This window comes from Cetorhinus maximus, chromosome 16 (genome assembly GCF_964194155.1).
Source record: "Cetorhinus maximus chromosome 16, sCetMax3.hap1.1, whole genome shotgun sequence".
In the NCBI taxonomy this organism is placed as follows: domain Eukaryota; kingdom Metazoa; phylum Chordata; class Chondrichthyes; order Lamniformes; family Cetorhinidae; genus Cetorhinus; species Cetorhinus maximus.
The window spans coordinates 55,497,159-55,513,779 of NC_135894.1; the positions used below are offsets into that span (position 1 = coordinate 55,497,159).

A 16,621-nucleotide genomic window follows, 5' to 3' on the forward strand; every position below is an offset into this window, starting at 1 on the left:
CTTTTCCCACCTATTTCCATTATTTTTAAATCTACAACTAATACCTTGTTAGTCTTTCCACCCCACCCCCACTAGAGCTGTACCTTGAGTATCCTGCCATCCATTCTTAATTAGCACTTTTCTTAGATAATATCACCACCTTCAACACCTCTTTGATCCTTTTGTCTGTGACATCTTTTGATTATCTGCTCCTATCACTGCTTGCTTGTCCCCACAACCACCCCACCCTCAACTTATGTCTCCCCCCGCCCCCCCCACCTTAAACCAGCTTATATTTCACCCCTCTCCTAACTATACTTCAGTTCTGTTGAAGGGTCATGTTGGACTCGAAACGTCAACTCTTTTCTTCTCCACCGATGCTGCCAGACCTGCTGAGTTTTTCCAGGTAATGCTGTTTTTGTTTTCCATTCTGGCAGGCAACATACACATGCTCATTTTGTATAGGAAGCATGCCATGCACCACATGGGATCAGGCTGTTGTGTTGACATCCAGGGCATACGCCAGAATCATTTAAATTGCTTATTATCATATATAAACAAGAAATATATGCTTGTTGTAGGGCCCTTTTGTGAAATGAGCCTGACCAGCACCTGACTCACTGCATGATAAACTAGCTCAGCATCTCATGGTGCTTTTTGTTCTATTCTTTTACAGGATGTGGGCATCACTGGCTAGACAAGCATTTATTGTCCATTCTTAATTGCCCTTGAGAAGGCGGTAGTGAGCTGCCTTCTTGAATCGTTGCAATCCATATGGTGTAAGTGGACCCACAGTGCTGTCAATGAGGAAGTTCCAGGATTTTGACCCAGTGACAGTGAAGGAATGGCAATATATTTCCAAGTCAGGATGATGTGTGGCTTGGAGGGGAACTTGCAGGTGGTGATGGTGTTCCCATGCTCCTGCTACCCCTGTCCTTCTGAGTGGTAGAAGTCAGGGGTTTGCAAAGTGCTGTCGAAAGAGCCTTGGTGAGTTGGTGCAGTGCATCTTGTATTGCTACACATTGCTGCCGCTGTGCATCAGTGGTTGGCGGGAGTGGATGTTTAAGGTGGTGGATGGGGTGCCATACAAGCAAGCTGCTTTGTCATGAATGGTGTCAAACTTCTTGAGTGTTGTTGAAGCTGCACTCATCCAGGCAAATGGGGAGACTTCCATCAAACCCCTGACTTGTGCCTATAGTGGATAGGCTTTGGGGAGTTGGGAGGTGAGTTACTCTCCACAGAATTTTCAGCCTCTGACCTGCTCTTGTAGCCATAGTATTTATATGGCTGGTCCAGTTCAGTTTCTGGTCCATGGCAACCCCCAGGATGTTGATAGTGGGGGATTCAGCAATGGTAATGAGATGGTTGGATACTCTGTTGTTGGAGATGGCCATTGCCTGGCACTTATGAGGCACGAATGTCACTTGCCACTTGTCAGTACAAGCTTATCAGTGATAAAGCAGCAAGAACCTATCAGTGTTATTTAAAGAACTCATCCGAAGCATACATATATTAGGGGCTGATTTAACCTCTTTGTCTGCAACTTTGGCACAGAACACAAGGTTCCTCTCCCATGGAATCAAGGCCACTCTCCCGGGAAGCCCCTGTTAGCCCTGAACCTAAGGCCCCAAGGTTGCCATTGTCTGACCTTCCAAGGCAGCAGTGTGGCTATATCATGCAGGGTGCCAATGTCATGTTCATGTAAATTACCACTCTCCATTGTTGGACAGGATGATGCTCCATGTCAAAATCTGACACAATTTGGAGCTGGATCTCTCCTGTACTCTGAGCAATTGTGGACAAGCTCACTAGCAGGTTGCCCAGTGCACCCAGCATTTCCAGATTCATGCCTATCAATCTGCTTTGATAAACCGAGCCCTTAAAGTCTGCAGCTGAGTCCTTTGCAGCACAACTAGTATGTGATCATATCACCCAGTGCACTGGTACCTGTGGCATCCTTTCTTCCTGCTCTAGCCATAGTGATTCACCACGTGAAGACTCCTTCTCTAACCTAGCCCCTAAAATGCACATGGCTTTGATCATATCTTTAAGAAGGCTGTGCTCCTCTTCCTCAGTAGCAGAGGTACCTCCACAGTTTTAGCACCTAAAATAGAGAATGAGATAGGCTAACTTCTAGTGTGAAGGTATAGAAGTAGCTGCTGAAAGCATTGTACATAGGGAGCAATAGAACGAAGAAGAGGAAAATGGGTAAGGTGTGAAGAAACCCTGCACACGGTCTCCTCCAGCATTACCATTCACCATAGTCATGACTCTGTCCATGCCCATGATGGCCAGGGACAATGTGCCTTCCTCCACAGGTTAGAGGATGGGTGAGCTCAGCCTCCCCTGGCCCTGGCCTTCTATCTCAAAATGTGCAACATAGAATGGAGTATGTTAGTTCCATCCTTGTGAGCTGTCATCTGTCATAGTTGATTAGTTGATGTATTGTGTATATATGTGAGGTATAGGGGAGTGAAGGTTCTGATTATGGTAAGAATAGGAAGTGCAGAGTGGGAGAGGATGAGGGGAAGTGAAGTGGGTGCAGTGATTGGAGGAGAATAAAGGGGAATTGAGGAGTGGAACAGTGGGGCTGCAAGTGGTAGCGATGTGAACAGAGAGCAAACGTGCAGGATTCTTACATTGACAACTCTGGTGAGGCCCTTGAACTTCATTCTGCTTTGTAGCCATGACCTGAGAGCCAAGTTCCTAGAATTGATGTTTGCAATCTCTTCTCATGGCAACGGGGATATTTCTCAGAAGGTTCTCTTTCCTCAGGACAAACAGGATCTCTCTTGTTTTATCTGTACTGTTGATTTTTCCCCTTTTCCTCTTGACAGGGGTTTTCAGGGAAAGCAGGTTACAGAGATGTGAGGAATAGCCAGCTAGCTATTGTGGCAGAATTGCTGGAATCTTACAAACACAGGAGATAAAGGTTTCAGGTCTTTCCTCTATACAGGCTTGGAGCTGTTCTGCCTGCACTGTTACCACACAAAACCCTGGTCACCTGGCCAGGAGCCAATTAAAATGCTGTCTTCAGGCAGTTCTCCCCTAGTCCAGAACCCCTTTCCGGCACCATCCCGGTCTCTATGGCACCCTATGCTCCAGGATAGCATCATTGTCGATATTCCCCATCTTGCTCCAGTGAGCATGTCTTTCAACTGCAGCCACAGTAGTTTTTTTTAAAAAATTCCACAGTCCTATTTTAAAGCCACAATCTAAGAAAAATAAATAGTTGGTACTTTACACTTGCATTCTTTAACTGCATGTAAGTATAAATGAATCAAGTCAACTCTTATTCTCCTGTATGGTATGTAAGACAATTTGAAACTCTTCTAGTTTGTACTGTGACCCAACTTCCAGTAGATGTTTTTTTTTATTCGTCCATGGGATGTGGGCATCGCTGGCTAGGCCAGCATTTATTGCCCATCCCTAACTGCCTTTGGGAAGTTGGTGGAGAGCTACTTTCTTGAACTGCTGCAGCCTGTAGAAACACCCATGGTGCTGTTAAGAAGGGGGTTCCAGGATTTTGACCCAGCAACAGTGAATGAATGGTGATACAGTTCCAAGTTAGGATGGTGTGTGACTTGGAGGGGAACTTCCAGGTGTTGGTGTTCCCATGTGTCTGCTGCCCTTGTCGTTCTAGGTGGTAGAGGTCACGGGTTTGGAAGGTGCTGTCGAAGGTGCCTTGATGAGTTGCTGAAGTGCATCTTGTAGATGGTACACACTGCTGCTGCTGTGTGTTGTTGGAGGGAGTGGTTGTTTAAGGTAGTGGATGGGGTGTCAATCAAATGGACTGCGTTGTCCTGGATGGTTTCAAGCTTCTTGAGTGTTTTTGGAGCTGCACTCATCCTGGCAAGTGGGGAGTATTCCATCATACTCCTGACTTGTGCCTTGCAGATGGTGAACAGGATTTGGTGAGCCAGGAGATGAGTTATTCACCTTGGAATTCTCAGCCTCTGACCAGCTCTTGTAGCCACAGTATTTACTTGGCTGTTCTAGTTCAGTTTCTGGTCAATGGTGGAGGATTCAGTGATGATAATGACATTGAAAGTCAAGGGGTGATGGTTAGGTCCTCTCTTGTAGGAGATGGTCATTGCCAGGCATTTTTATGGCATGAATGTCACTTGCCATTTATCAGCCCAAGCCTGTATATTGTCCAGGTCTCTGCATATGGACAAGGGCTGCTTCAGTATCCCTGGTGGTGTTGAACAGTGTGCAATCTACAGTGAGCATCACCACTTCTAACCTTATGATGGAGGGAAGATCATTGATGAAGCAGCTAAAGATAGTTGGGCCTAGAATATTACCCTGAGGAACTCCTGCAGCGATGTTCTGGGGCTGAGATGATTCACCTCCAACAACCACAACCATCTTCCTTTGTGCTAGGTATGACTCCAACTATTGGAGAGTTTTTCCCTGATTCCCATTGACTCTAGTTTTGCTAGCGCTCCTTGATGCCACAGTCAGTCAAATGCTGCCTTGATGTCAAGGGCAGTCATTCTCACCTCATCTGTTGAGTCTAGCTCATTTGTCCATGTTTGGACCAAGGCTGTAATGAGCTCAGGAGCTGAGTGGCTCTGGTAGAATCCAAACTGAGCATTAATGAGCAGGTTATTGCTGTGTAATTTCCACTAGACAGCACTGTTCATGACACCTTCCAACAGTTTGCTGATGATGGAGAGTAGATTAATGGGGCGGAAATTGGCTGGGTTCGATTTGTCCTGTTTTTTTTGTACACAGGACATACCTGGGCAATTTTCCACATTGCTGGATAGATGCCAGCGTTGTAGATGTATTGGAACAGTTTGGCTAGGTGGTGTGGCTAGTTCTTCAGTACTATTGCCGAAATGTTGTCAGGGCCTGTAGCCCGTGTATTGTAGAAACACCCACGGTGCTGTTAGGAAGGCAGTTCCAGGATTTTGACCCAGCAACAGTGAATGAATGGTGATATAGTTCCAAGTCAGGATGGTGTGTAATGTCAGGGCCTGTAGCCTTTGTGAATGGTTCACATCATAAAAACAATGCTGTAAATGTAATTTATGTTTGAAATATTACTTGGGACAAAAGATGAGTTAGAAACATAGCACATTACACCTGAACAGTTAAAAGCATGTTATTACAACTCTTGTGAATTAGATTTTATTGGAATTTTTTTTACATGGAATTGCTATCTTATTGAAGCAATAAATCATGTTTACTGTAAATAAATTATGCTGTTTCTAATACTTATTTCATTCACTTATTTTAGTTCTACTTTAACGAATGTCCTGTTAGATATTCACTGTATACTCTGGAACAACTTCCCAATCAATTTCTGTGGAAATTGTTTCGGAACAGTTCTAAATAAAATTGATTGATCTATGGCAGTATAAATTCTCTGTTTCTCCTTCCCGTTTCTCTGCTTAAAGGCCAATGTGGACTTTGCACTTCTTGCTACTGAGAGGGTAGGTGAATAATCTGGTTCAAGACCTTTGCCAACACCACTCTTCTGCAGTTGCTTTAGGGCATATGACAGTGGATTGGTTATCACTTTTCCATTGATTTCCTTTTGCCTCCAAGAGGAAGATGCTGAGTGAATGCCATGCACCTTTGCCACTGTCACATGACTAAGATTGTGAATTCCACACTAAACCTGTGTCCATTCATACTTTGGAGCGTGCAGAAGTGCGCTGCACTGTGACTTACTGGTTGTATCAAATTTAGTATTCTTAATTCTGTGTTAAATATAAGGTATATGCAAGACAAATTTTTGAAACGATTTATGGTTCATTAAACATATTATGGCAAGGAAATTACTAGAAAGAATTCTGAGGGACAGAATATTTGTGCACTTGGAGAGACACGGATTAATCAGGGATAATCTACATGGATTTGTTAAGGGAAGGTCGTGTTTGACAAATTTGATTGAATTTTTGAGGAGGTAACCAGGAGTATTGATGAGAGTAAAGCATTTGACATAGTCTGCATGGACTTCAATAAGGTACCTCCTGGCAGACTGGTCAAGAAAGTAAGAGCCCATGGGATCCAAAGCAAAGTGGCACTTTGGATCCAAAATTGGTTGAGAGGCAGGAAGCAGAGGGTGATGGTAGAGGGATGTTTCTGTTTCCAGTGGGGTTCAGCAGGGTCCAGTGCTGGGGCCCTTGCAGTTTGTGGTGTACATAAATAATTTGGACTTAAATGTAGGGGGTATGATCAAGAGGTTTGTGGATGACATGAAAATTGGTAGGGTGGTAAATAGTGAGGAGGGTATCAATGGACTGGTCAGATGGGCAGAGCAGTGGCAAATGGAATTCAACCCAGAAAAGTGCGAGATATTGCACTTGGTGAGGGCTAACAAGACAAGGAATTATGCGATGAATCGTAAGATCCTGGAAAGTACTGAAGATCAGAGGGACCTTGGTTGCAAATCCACAGATCCCTAAAGGTAGCAGAGCAGGTAGATAAGGTGATTAAGAAGGCATATGGGATACTTGCCTTTGTTAGCTGAGGCATAGAATACAAGAGCAGGGAGGTTATGCTGGAACTGTATAAAGCGCTGGTTAGGCCACAACTGGAGTACTGCATGCAGTTCTGGTCACCACATTATAGGAAGGATGTGATTGCACTGGAGAGGGTGTAGAAGAGATTTACCAGGATGCTGCCTGGGCTGGAGGGTCTGAGCTGTGAGGAAAGATTGGATAGGCTGGGGTTGTTTTCCTTGGAGCAATGAAGGTTGAGAGGGGACCTGATGGAAGTGTATAAGATTGAGGGGCGTGGATAGAAAAGCACTTTTCCCATTAGTAGAGGGGTCTATAACAGGGTAATAGATTTAAGGTAAGAGATAGAAGGCTCAGAGGGGAGTTGAAGGGAAATCTTTTCACGCAGAGGATGGTGGGAGTCTGGAACTCACTGCCTGAAAGGGCAGTTGAGTCAGAAAGTCTCGTAATATTTCAGAAGTATTTAGATATTCACTTGTGTTGCCATAGCCTCCAGGGTTATGGGCCAAGCACTGGAAAATGGGATTAGCGCAGTCAGATCTTTGTTGACAGGCACAGACACAATGGGCTGAATGGCCTCCTTCTGTGCTATAAACATCTATGAGTTTGTGAGTCTATTTATAAGTTTGTGGAAGCCACATATGTAGATAACATACCATTATACCTTTGTGTGGAAACCATGATATATTTACTAATGTAATGAATAAAAATTGCAATTAGGTTGATATGCTTGCAAAATGTTTTGAAAATATTCATATTGCATTCTTTCAAACCTATTACTCTCTCTTTTTGTTATTGTACCACCAGTATGAGAGAAATTTCTGGGATTGTATGGCAATGTTTAAAAGAACACACAATTTTAACTTAACATACCCACTGGGAAACTGATGGGATCAGATAAATACTGGGACTATAAACACTGTGGTTACAAGAGCAAGTTAGGGGCTGGGAATTCCATGGTGAGCAACTGTTCCCCTGACATCCCAAAGCCTATCCACCATCTACCAGGCAGGAGTGTGATAGAATACTCTTCACTTGCCTGAAGGAGTGTCGCTCCAACAACACACAAGCTCAACACCAGCAGGGACAAAGCAGCCCTCTTGATTGGCATCCCATGCACCAATTTAAACATTCACTCTCTCCAAAACTGGCGCACAGCAGCAACAGTGTGTACTATCTGCAAGACGCATCAGCAACTAGCCTTCCAAACTGCTGCCTTCACCAACTAGAAGGGTAGCAGACGCATGCAAACACCGACACGTGCAAGTTCTCCTCCAAGCCACATACCATCCTGACTTGGAACTATATCATCTATCCTTCAATGTCGATGAGTCAAAAACCTGGAACTTCCTTTGCAACTGCACTGTGGATGTACCTACGCCACATGGACTGCAACGATTCAAGAAGGCAGCTAATCACTACCTTTTCAAGAGCAATTAGAGATGGGCAACAAATTCTGAACTTGCCAATGGTGCCCACACCCCATGAAAGAATTTTTAAAAAATCTATTTCACCATTCTGCCCACTTTTACTTTCTATTGAAGTCAATTCATAACAAAATGGGTGCCCTTCTCAAGGGCAATTAGGGATGAACAACAAATGCTGACCTTGCCAGCGAGTTTTACATCCCATGTGAGAATGAAAAAAAATCTGATCTCCTCAGCTTCCTGCCAGCTGGGTTTGTTTAAAATTCCTCCCATATAACTTAGTGTTGCCTTGTGCAGGTATGTGCGAATTCAACTTTAACCTCCATAAAAAAAACACCTTTTTCCATTGCAGTCCTACTGAGTCAGGACTCACACAGAAAGCCCTACATTCTAAAAATAAACTTTAAGAGGGAAGCTATTAAGACTGTAGTCATGTCAGGTTACCATTACACATCTCATCTATGCCAGTCAAACAGAATCAGCTTCTGAATAGTGTCCTCTCCACCTTTTTGGTTTGTGATGGATGCTGTTGCCAATAAAATATCAGCTATGTGGAGAGCAAGGAGAACTAAATTCACATTGTAATAATATCTCAAAGAACTAACGTTTCAAAGAACAGTAACCCTGAAAAAATGGCCAGTTACAACCAAAATAAAATTGGTCTCTGAGGAAAGCCTAATACAAACTGGGGTAAGGTGTGGAGGGTCTGTGTTACTATAGATGGCATAAATGATGAAAAATGATTGGGTTCAAAGGAACAAGACTGAAAACTTTCACAATTACTTGCAAGTTTAGATTAAACTAATTTTTATTCATTGTATTTGTGCATATACAATGCCTCTATATAAAAGTGTAAGGCTACATTGTGTATGGTTAACTTCCAATAAACCTTATGATTATTGTATACGGTTTATCCAATGAAATATAAATTGTGCAAGATATTTTTTCAGTTGTACATTTCTATATTTAGCATACCATAAAAATGATAAAATGATGGGTTCCAAGGAATATTAAAAAATGCCCTTAGGAATGTGCAGATATTATTGCTTATGTCGTTTATTAGTCCATTTTGTGTTTAGCTCTGGCGCATTCTTTTCTCAGAAGGATAGTTGGTGAATTTGTGCATTATATCCAACATCAATCACTTTGATCAGGGTCTCGCTCAACAAACCCAGCAGCTTCTCTTCCATGTCAGTGCCATATGTTTCCCACAGCTGTTCCAGTTTAGCTGATGTTCGAGGCAAAATGTAACTATTCAGCTCATGGCTGGATGACAGCTGATCAGTTTTATGCTGCACATCCACGATCACAAACATGCTAAACTGGATGGATAGGAATATGAAATAAAAAATGATGGATGGTGTTTAACTAAGCTACCAGCAAAGCCCCTGACACTGCAGCATTAATCTATCCTTTTAGAATTTATTTTTTACAATTTAAATACCTAAATTAATTTCTACTTTGCAAGAACTGTAATGGTAAAATTTTGTGCATTGTTTACAGAACATGCATTTCTACAGTCCTCAGTTGTAGAAGGACATCCTAAGGCACTTCACAGATACATAATCAGAGAAAAATTGACACTAGGGCAAAGTGACACAGGTTTTGGCCAAAGGAAAGGTTTTAATAAGCTTCTAAAAGCATTAGAGAGGGAGGCATTGAAAAGGTTTAGGTAGGGAATCCCAGAGCTCAAAGCCTAGACAGCTGAAGGCACAGCCACCAATTGTGGGGCAAAGAGATGGTGGATGCATAAGAGGCCAGATTTGAGGAATGGATAGCTCTTGGAGGGTTGTAGGGCTGTAAAAGGTTACATGATAGGGATAGGTCATGGGTAATTTGAGTACAAAGATGAGGCATGGGGAGCCGGGAGTTAATATTTGGCAGCAAAAGGGGTGAGGCAGGGATGGAGACGGGTGATGATATGGAGGTGGATGTACATGGTCTTCTTGCTGCAGAGAACATGGGGGTCAGAAGCTCAGCTCTGGTTCAACTCATGCCAAGGTTATGAATGGTCTGATTCAACATGAGCCAGTGGCCGTGAATGCAATGGAACTGATGTTGTAGTTAGAGCTTGTGGCAGGAACCACAAACACGGGCTTTGGTTTGTCCATTATTTAACTGGTGGAAATTGTTGCTCATCCAGGACTGGAATTTGGAAAATCGGCCTAACAACACAAAAGCAGTGAAGGGTGTCCAATAGAGGTGGTATGAAATGTAAAGCTAGATGACATCAATATGCATGATCCCTGACCACATCTCTTCTGATGACGTGGTTGAGGAAGAGAAAAGGGCCAAGCAAAGATCCTTGAGAACTCCAGAGGTATTGTTGCAAGAGAATGAGAGAAGCCATTGCTGGAGATATTCTATGATTAGATTGGACAAATTGGGACAAAACAATATCAGTTTGCCTGTGGTGTTACTCATGATGAATTGGAGGATGTCCTGTTTTGTAATGACATACAATGTATTCTAATATAGCTCATCCAGAAATGGTTACATGGCATTTTTAACTCTGCCAACCTGACTTAAAGTAGGTAGACAGTTAAAATCTCTTTGTGTGACTTACTAACCAAGGTCCTGATGTCCACCTGCAGATTCTCAATTTAAAGCTGTGTTTTTGAGAAAGAAATCAGTGGATTCCTTATTAAATATACAGATTGGCCCCAATGATGTGATCTAAGCCTGACTGCAATTTTAAACATAGCCATATGTAGGAGAGCAGTTGATTTTCCCACCAGGTCAACATATCAGGAGAAATCAGAGCCAGGTGAGGCCATTTATGACTTTTTCTTATGGGACCAGGGATAGCAGAATTGAAAGGCCCTCTTGAATCCTTTCCTAGCAACATTCTCGAGTGCCTAGGTCTGTCCCTCCAGTCCTGATTGCTGACGCCGGCTTCCTGCCACCCAAAATCCCACACCTCCTGGTTTGAAACAGGGGACTGACGGTGAGATGCAAATGAAGTCTCTTGGCTTCATGCTGCTGAGGTTAGGACAGTTTGATACCCTCACATGAGTGCTGCCCTGTTAAAATTGGAGCTTGGGTCTCTCTTCCTACACTGGTGCTATCTTCCTACACTCTATTTTTATCTTGCTCACTCAGACTTTGTCTTCTACCCTTTTTCTCTGTCTTTCTTCCTACATGACTGTTTTGCATTTTTCTTGCTATGTGTCAATATAATTCTGACTGATTAATTTTTTCATTGCTTTTGCCTAACATATGACATGTCTTTCTTCTTCTCTTTCTCTCTCTCAATATCTCCATTGTTTTGGTGTTGCTCTCTCAATGTTCCCTTCTTGACACTTCATATCTCTCTCTTTCTTGCCCCACCTCCAATGTACCTCCAAATGTGACCTGAGATCCACAAAGCTAGTGATTATGGTTGAAAGGCACAGGAGAGTGGGGCTGGAGTAACTCAGGACTCGGGCCTTGCATATAAAGACAACTTCTGAATATAGACCTAGGTGTGTAGGAGGAACTTATTCATTCTTTTGTTTCTCACTCTCTTTTGCTTTCCTCTTTCACATCTCATTGGATGGGGAAGATTTCAGCATGGATCAGTGAATCAAGCACCACACAAGTGGGCAGATAAATAGATAGGCAGACCGGGAAAGATTTGATGCGAGTGGGTGAGCAGACAGTTTGTAAAGTACTGGGGACAGGCAAACGTGCAGATGATCCAGGAAGAATTGGGCAGGTGGATGAGTGGGCATTATACCACTGAGTCATGGGGAAATTTGAAATGGGTAGACAAACAGGTGGAATGAAAAGCAACATGTGGAGGAAACAGGTGGGCTGAAAATCACTGTCCTCACCATGTTTGGCATGACATGAACCTGAAGCTGATTTTTTTCTGTTTCATACAGTAGAAAACTTTAACATAGTGGAGGTAACTGGCTATGGAATTCAGATGGTACAGAGGGCCAGAGTTAGGCCAGATAGTCTGGAAACTGGAAAGGGCGGGCTGGGGATGGGTAAGGGCAATTGAGGGCAGGAAGAACCACGTATGAACTTGGGCTGGATAGAGCAGCAACAAGACACGATGAAAGACAATTGATGTGAAATTCTTTAAAAATGAAATAAATGTGGCACTCTCGGGCAGCGCCCTAGAGTCTTTTGTATTTATTTATTTATTCATTCATTCACAGGATGGGGATATTGACATCAAGGCCAGTATGTATTACATATCTACAATTGCCTTTGGGAAGGTGATGGCGATGAGCCGTCATCTTGAACCGCTGACCGTACCTGTCAGTGCTGTTTGTTGGGGAAGTAGTTCCAGGATTTTGATCCAGCAATATATTTCCCAGTCAGGAATGTGTGAGATTTGCAGCTGGTGGTGTTTCCATGCGCTTGCTGTTTTTGTCCTCTTAGTTGGTGAAGGTTGTGGGTTTGGAAAGTGCTATTGAAAAAGCCTTGTTGTGTTGTAGCAGTATATCTTAAAGATGGTACACGCTGCTGTCAGTGTGCGTTGGTGTTGGAGGGAGTGAATGTCTAAGGTTGGGGTGCCAATCAAGCAGGCTGCTTTGTCCTGGATGGTGATGAGCTTTTTGAGTTTTACTGGAGCTTCAGTCATCCAGGCCAGCAGACAGTATTCTGTCACACTCCTGACTTGGCCTTGCAGATGGTGGACAGGCTTTGGGAAGTCAGGAGGTGAATTGCTTAGAACAACATACCTATCTCCTAACTTGCTCTTATACGCACAGTATTTATATGGCTGGTCCAGTTAAGTATCTGGTCAGTGGTGATCCCCAGAATAGTAGGGTATTTGATGATGGTCATTGTGGTAACTGGATGTATTGTCCCCCCAACTCCAGTCAATCACTCATCATGTGATGCGATTACAGGAGTTTTGACCAATAAGCTTGTTGCATGGGTAATCCTGTGGACGGGGCTTCTGAGTGAGAGATCGCGTCTAGCGTGCAAGGGCCTCTACATGTCTCCTAAATAAATTTTCGCCTTTTCTTCACCAAACCTGCTGCTCCATTGAGTTATTACATTTGGCGACGAGGATAAAACTGACTTCTGCTGCATATTTTGCCCTGGTTGATGTGAGTAAAATGAAGTTGAACAATACTTACCAGTCATGTCGCTGTTTGGAAGAATCAATTCATACGATGCTAACATTGAAGGCTGGTGTCAGTATGTCGAACAACTCGGATTCTATTTTGTTCTGAAAGAGATTACTGCTGAAGAAAAACGTAAAGCTATCCTGCTAGGTGCATGTGGAAGCAAAATGTATAACCTGTTTCGAAACCTGACTGCCCAGAACACGCCCAGTTCTAAATCGTACAGAGAGTTAGTGGAACTCGCGAAATCGCACTTTCAGCCCAAACCATCTGTGATCATGCAGCGCTTCAAGTTTAGTTCGAGAGTTCATGCTCCCGGGAGAATCCATTGCTAACTTTGTGGCAAATTTGAAACAGTTAACCAAATACTAAGAGTTTGGGGATGCCTTGAATGATATGCTGCGAGACAGACATGTATACGGAGTCAAGGATGATGCCATACAGCGCCGCTTGTGGGCCAACTATGTGGGACAATTTCTAGGCACCATATTCCTATTATCATCGATGTACATTCAAAATGGCTTGATGTCTATGAAGTATAAGTGCCAACTTCAGCTGCAAATATTGAAAAGCTACGTCATTCCTTCAATATACATGGTTTACTTAAGGTAATTGTTTCGGATAATGGAACAGCTTTCGCTGGCGTGGAATTTCATAGATTCATGGATCCGAACCGTATTTGGCACATGAAGACTGCTCCTGACATCCTTCATCCAATGGTCTTGCTGAGGTACCTGTCCAGACCTTTAAAGCTGGTATGAAGAAGTTATCTGGAGGTACTCTGGAACCTCGCCTTTCCAGATTCCTCCTAAGTTACCGTACAACACAACATACTACTACGGGCTCCACACCGCTGTTTGGGTACGTATTTACACTTAATGTTTCCAAATCTGAAGGAGAAGGTGACACAGAGCCAGAATAATCAAAAATTGAGCCATGACCTACACAGCAAGGCTTGTACATTCCATGTAGGTGACCCTGTGTACGTGTGTAATTTTGGATGTGGACCCTGTTGAACTCCAGGAGCCATCATTTCAGATATTGGTTCATTATCTTTTCACGTGCGAGTTGAAGATAGAATTGTACATAAACAAGTGGATCATATTACGATCAGAGAAACATCCAATGAGTGCAAGAACAACGTTTCGCCGCCGACTTCTGAGGTGTGTGATCATCCTAGAGCTGATATTCCAGACGTATCTAATAGATACCCAATTCCAACAATGTATCCCCTAGTGCAGCTCCAGATCCCATTAATCCTGTTCAGGAACTTCCTTCAGTAGAGCTACGCCACTCTAACCCCATTCGACGGGCACCTCAGAGACTTGATGTGTCATTACCAGAGACTGTATAAATGTTTGCTGTTCTTTCTGACATTTTTTTTATTGTAAATGTAAGAAACTTAAAGGGGGAAGAAGTGAAATAACCAGATATATTGTCCCCTCCTTCTGTCAATCACTTTTCATGTGATGCAATTACTGGGGCTTCGACCAATAAGCTTACTGCGTGGGTAATCCTGTGCGTGGGGCTTCTGACAAAGAGATCATGTCTAACGTGCAAGCACATCTATATGTCTCCTAAATAAAGTTTAGCCTTTTCTTCACCAAACCTGCTGCTCCATTAACTTATTATAGTAAAGCCATTTGATGTCAAGGGAGCAATGGTTAGATTCTCTCCTGTTGGAGATGGTCATTGCCTGGCATTTGCGTGGCACAAATGTTACTTGCCACTTACTCCAGGCCTGACTGGTGTCCAGAACACACGTTGCATGTAGTCACGGACTGCTTAATTATCTTTGGATTTATGAATGGAACTGAACACTATGCAATCATTAGCAAACAATCCCACTCCTCTCCTTATGATGGAGTGATGGTCATTGATGAAGCAGCTGAAGATGATTGGATTGAGGGCACTACCTTGAGGTACTCCTGCAGCAATGTCCTGTGGCTGAGGTAATTGGCTTCCAATAACCATAACCATCTTCTTTTGTGCCAGATATGACTCCAGGGAGTGTAGATTTGGCCCTAATTTTCACTGACTTCATGACAGGTGTCCAGAATCTTGATGGAACAAAACACAATAGATTTTTTTTGTTATTTTGTCCCTTTACCAACTATTTCTGTAAGGTAATTTGTCCATTTAAACACATCCTATTGGTAAAATAATTTAGATTAAGTGCTTGTATTCAGAATTTCCCCCCAACTTGAGTAATGATGCAATTGTTCTACCAGCTGATACTGTCTATAAGAACAAGTATTGTTGTCAGTACAAATAACTTAAGAAATAAATAGCAGCATCTGTAACCATTTAAAATAGGTGCAAATGGTAAAGATTCCAGTTTGTGATTTGACATTGTTTATAGTTTTGTTGTGTTAAAAAGGAACCCAGTCGCCTTTTTTTTTAGTTGAAGAAATCATGTTTACCTTATGTTTCATGTGTTAAAGGGGGAAAAAAAATCTGTTTCCTTTCACTGTCCTGCATAAAAAGCCATTAGCACAGTCAGTGTCCCAAAGCACTTTATGCAGTGAAGCCTCAGGAGAGAATACGAAAAGCACAGTTGAAGAGGTTAACTTTTGAGGAGGCTTTTCCAAGCCAGAAGAGAAGTAGCAATGTGAAGAGGATTAAAGAGGTAAAACTTGTCCTGATCTGACCAAGAAAATGTACATGGAATGGAAGGTGTACGAACCAGAGGCAGGAAACAGGGATCACAGATTGATCGACATTAACATGTCAGACACACAACTTTGAAAGGGCAAAGTTCAGTGGAGTCTGAAAACTACTAAAGCAAAAGGACTGGCTGTGATTGTTGAGCAATTTTTTAGCAGAAGTGGAACACCCTTAAAAGTTTAATGTTGAAGATGGAAGATAACTACACTCTAAAAATCAATAAACCCACACTAAAGCAAGCGTGGCTTTAAATGTATTAATGGACAAATTAAAAAACAAAATAAGGAAAAATCACCTCTATCAATGTCATAGAGGGGGAATGGAATTAACTGGAATGAATACAAAAACATTTCATAAATGTTATTAGTTTAATCAAAAAGGCAAAGAGAGCATGAAAAAGTGTAATAGCTGAATTGAAACAATATTAAAATACCCTGTCAGCATCCCAGCAATAAGAGGGTATCAGAGAGCATGTAATACCTTTAAATGTTGTAAGTGGGTTCCAAATTAAGGGTGAACACAAAATGGAAAATATTCTGGATTATTACTTCTTACAAATATTTACAAGGTGTCATGTCCCTAAGACATGAATGAGATCATAAACTGTTTAAATAAACCTTACCTTTTTTGCTTATTTAAAAAGTAGACTTTGTTGAACCAAAAAATGGTTTCTACAGGTCACATGACTCCCAAGCTGGCTACAATTTCTGGAAATTTCCAACAGCAGTTAGAGGACAAAAACTCAACCCACACCCTTGTGGGATCTCACATCACTCAGTGTTGAGGACACATTGCAATCAACAAAACCAGGGACTAGCAGATGATCTGTCTCCCCAGCTTGGCCCTATGCCAAAGGGAGAGCCATTGAAACTCATTGTATCTGCAGAGGCACTAATAGCAACCATCAATCTCCTAAGGTGAACAATGGATTTTGACCAGAGGCATAGAAACTGCTTGTAAGCTTTGACTGACTCACTAATGGGCAACATCACATGACCTAAGC

General features: G+C 42.5%; 1 protein-coding gene across 3 annotated transcripts in view; it reads left to right on the forward strand.

Moving 5' to 3' along the window:
• il1rapl1b (interleukin 1 receptor accessory protein-like 1b) overlaps positions 1 to 16,621 on the forward strand; it is a 1,487,064-nt gene that overhangs the window by 456,777 nt on the left and 1,013,666 nt on the right. The gene's annotated exons all lie outside the window — the stretch shown is intronic.